This window comes from Molossus molossus, unplaced genomic scaffold (assembly GCF_014108415.1).
Source record: "Molossus molossus isolate mMolMol1 unplaced genomic scaffold, mMolMol1.p scaffold_m16_p_1, whole genome shotgun sequence".
NCBI lineage: Eukaryota > Metazoa > Chordata > Mammalia > Chiroptera > Molossidae > Molossus > Molossus molossus.
The window spans coordinates 120,664,869-120,669,197 of record NW_023425344.1 but is presented as its reverse complement, the minus strand read 5'-3'; the positions used below and the strand labels follow the sequence as shown (position 1 = coordinate 120,669,197).

Below are 4,329 nucleotides of genomic sequence, written 5' to 3'. Positions count from 1 at the left end.
GTGGGCTCAATCCCCAATGAGGGGGCAGGAGGCTGCCAATCGATGTTCTCTCTCATCGATGTTTCTATCTCTCTCTTTCTCTCTCCCTCTAACATCAATAAAGAAAAAGTAAATAAAAATAAAATGTTAAAGGTTAAAGATGAAGAGGGAATCTTAAAAGTGGTGATAAAAACACTAGTTACATACAAGGGAATGCCCATAAATATATAAGCTGATTTTTCAACAGAAACTTTGCAGGCCAGAAGAGAGTGGCATGATATACACACTATGATGAAAGGGAAAAACCTACAACCTTCAAAACTGAAAGATAAAGAGTTTCTCAGACAAAAGAAATTGACAGCAACTTCCAAACAAGATGGAGGTAAAGGTAACTGTGATACTCGCCTCCTCCCACAACCACATCAAAATTACAACTAAACTACAGCACAACCATTATTCAGAACTGCCTGAAATTGAGCTGAATGGAAGTCCTACAACTACAAAATTAAAGAAGTAGCCACATCAAGACTGGGCCAAGCCAAAATGAAATCCATAGTACTTGCTGTCACTGTTGGGCTAACTTTGCTGCTGGGACTCCAAACCATGCCTGCAAATAGCCCCTCTTGCTACAGAAAGGTACTAAAAGATAACTGCCACAGCCTTCCAGAAGGAGCAGATGACCAGACAAAGATTGATGTAAATGTCCAGGAAAATTGTTTGGAAAGAAAGGAATGTGAGCTGGTCTGTTACTGCAACTTCAGTGAATTGCTCTGCTGCCCAAAAGATGTCTTCTTTGTACCAAAAATCCTTTTGCGATTCCTTGCAACAGGCACCGAGAATCTTCATGTATTCTGGAGAGCATCACTGCTAATTTCCCAGAAACTGCACTATATCAAGTATAACTGCATTTCTAGTTTTTATCTAGTGCAATAAAACACAGATTCTACAAATTCTTATTTTTATCCTCACCTGAAGACATTTTTTGCATTTATCTTCAGATAGAGTGGGAGGGAGGAAGGGAGGAAGAGAGAGAGAGAAAAATCGATGTGAGAGAGACACATCGAGTGGTTGCCACCCACGCGACCCCAACCGGGGCCGGGGACAAACTGCAACCAATGTACGTGCCCTTAGCGGGAACCGAACCCGGGACTACCTGGTCCATGGGCTGACGCTCTAACGGCTGAGCCAGACCAGCCAGGGCAGATCCTACAAATTCTTAATTGTCTAAGACAAGTAAACTTGTGTTAAATAAGTAGTAATAAAAATTAATTAAACTTAAAAAAAAGTTTCTCAGACAAAAACTAAAAATATTCATCATCACTAAACCAACATTACAAGAAACATTCATTGCAGCATTATTTACAATAGTTGAAAGCTTTCCTTGTAAGATAAAGAGCAAGACAAGAATGCCCACTTCGCTGCTTTTATTTAACATAGTATTGGAAGTTCAAGCCAGAGAAATTAGGCAAGATGAAGAAACAAAAGGCGACTTCCGGTCAAGATGGCAGGGTAGGTAAACTCGGTATCGCCTCCTCCCACAACTACACCAAATTACAACTAAACTACAACACAACCATCATTCAGGACCACCTGAAATCGAACTGAATGGAAGTCCTACAACTACAAAATTAAAGCAGCAGCCACATTGAGACTGGTAGGAGGGGTGGAAGTGTGGAAGGGCTGGTCCCACACCCACATGTGGCAAATAAAAATCAGGAGGGATACCTCAGCCCTGGCCGGTTTGGCTCAGCGGTTAGAGCGTCGGCCTGCGGTCCGGAGAGACCCGGGTTCGGTTCCCGCTAAGGGCATGTACCTCGGTTGCAGTTTGTCCCCGGCCCTGGTCGGTTGTGCGGGTGGCAGCCACTCGATGTGTTCCTTTCACATCGATGTTTCTCTCTCTCTCTCTGTTCCTCTCTCTCCCTCCCACTCTACCTGAACAAAAAATGGAAAAATGTCCTCGGGTGAGGATAAAAAAAAAAAAAATCAGGAGGGATACCTCAGCTGGGAAGGTCTTCCCTGAGGATTTAGGGGTCCCCCTCCCACACCAGGCACCCAGTTCAGGGTTCTAGTGTCAGGAAGAGAAGTTCCCATAACTTCTGGCACTGAGACTGAGGGAGCCTGATACTGCGAGAGCCCCAGGCAGCTCCTCTTAAAGGGCCCGTGCATGGACTTACTTAGACTTGCTCCCACTAAGCTCAGAGGAGAAGCCCTTTAAAAGGCACCAGAGACATACAGAGAATAACTGAGCTATTTGGCCTCAGGATGACGGCTGGAGAGGCAGCTTTCTCCTGGAAAGACATGCTGGCGGAGGCTGATGTTCCTTTGGTGAGCCCTTCTGTGGGGCAGCAGACAGCTGCCATACCTGGGACTCCAGCAACCTGGGCTCACACTGTTTGCCCCGCCCTGGTGATTCCCTGAGGCCCTGCCCACCCAACTTTCGGGCCCATCCGAGCTGTTTCCAAAGGCTTTACCATAGGATTGGCCTGTCTTGGCTCCTGCTTCAGAGTCTCCTAAAATCTCTCAAACAAGGAGTATGTGGTCTCAGCAAGCCCCATACCTCTCGTTAAGTGGCCCCAGTCCTGGCACTAGAAACAATCAGCCTTGGTTCATGACTTGGCTTTTCCTGGGCACCTCCAAGCCCAGCACGAGAAGCAGCCATTTCATATCACTCTGTAGCTTATGCCTGGTGGCCCCGGGTAGAACACAGGCAGTGGCTAACCTTGCCCCAGAGCCAGCACACCCAGTAGACAGCTTCAAACCACATTGAAACTCCATCACCCAACCACCTCCACAAGTGACACACTCAATGAACAGACTCAGTGGGTGCCAGAGCCCTGATGAAGTAAGTCTTGCTCTGTGTGTTGGGCCCCTACACAGCTGATCCTCCAAGGGAGTCAGAGGCCAGTGGTCAGTGGGCACAGCCAGTCCTTACAGCTGATCAGCCTGAGTAAATCCTTCCCATTGGTGTGCCAACAGCATCAAGACTCAATTACAACAGAAGAGCATACAGTTCACACTAGGGGTGCACCTCAAGGGCCCAGCTGGGGTGATCAGGGAGGCTGTGACACTGGACCCTACAGGACACCTACAACAATAGGCCACCCTACAAAGCCTAGGAGACATAGAAACTCTACCTAATACATAGAAACAATCACAGGAAAGCAGTCAAAATGAGAAGACAAAGAAACAGGTGATAAATGAAAGAAAAGAACAAAACTCCAGGAAAAGAATTAAACAAAATGGAGATTAGCAATCAACCAGATGCAGAGTTCAAAACACTGGTTATAAGGTTGCTCAAGGAACTTGGGAGACATTCAAGGAACTTAAGGAGACCTCCAAAGAACTTAGTGAGAACATCAAAAAGGACCTGTCAGAAACTAAGGATGCATTAACTGAAATAAAGAATAATTTACAGGGAATCAATGGTAGAGTAGGTAAAGCCAAGAAGCAAACCAACAATTCGAAATATAAGGAAGCAAAAATAAACAATACCCAATCCAAACAGCAAAAAGAAAAAAGAATCCAAAAAAATGAGGACAGTGTAAGGAGCCTCTGGGACAACTTCAAGCATCCCAACATTCGCATCATAGAGGTGCCAAAAGGAGAAGAGAGAGAACAAGAAATTGAAAACCTATTTGAAACAATATGGCAGAAAAGTTTCCTGGGTTGCAGGTTTGATCCCTGGCCCCAGTTGGGGTCATGCAGGAGGCAACCAATCGATGTGTCTCTCTCACATTGATGTCTCTGTCTCTCTCTCTCTCTCTTTCTCTCTCTCTCTCTCTCCCTCCCTCCCTCCCTTCCACTCTATCTGAAAATCAATAGAAAAATATCCTTGGATGAGGATTAACAAAAAACAAAAGATAGCCCTGGCCAGTTTGGCTCAGCAGTTAGAGCATCAGACCGTGGACCAGAGAGTACTGGGTTCGGTTCCCACTAAGGGCATGCATCTTGGTTGCAGTCCCCAGCCCCAGTTGGGGTTGTGTCTCTCTCACATCGATGTTTCTCTCTCTCTCTTCCTCCCTCCCACTCTATCTGAAGATAAATGTAAAAAAATGTCCTCAGGTGAGGATAAAAAACAAACAAAAGATAAGTAGTAACAAGTGTTGGCGAGGATGAAAAAAATGGGAATTCTTATGCAATGTTGATGGGAATGTAAATTGGTGCAGCCACAATAGAAAACAGTATGGAGACTCCTCAAAAAAATCTTGCCGATTGTGTCACATCACATGAAATACCAATAACACATTTACATTGAACTAATCGATCAAAGAAAATGTCTTTGTGCTGGCAGGACTAACTACACTCTTGTCACTAAATATATCGCTTCAGACTTATTTTTTTAATAATAGT

The 4,329-nt window shown here is 45.0% G+C and overlaps 1 pseudogene; it reads left to right on the top strand.

The window, feature by feature from the left end:
• The first annotated feature begins 522 nt into the window (after positions 1-522).
• Positions 523-881, top strand: LOC118637178 (annotated as a pseudogene).
• Positions 882-4,329: the final 3,448 nt, after the last annotated feature.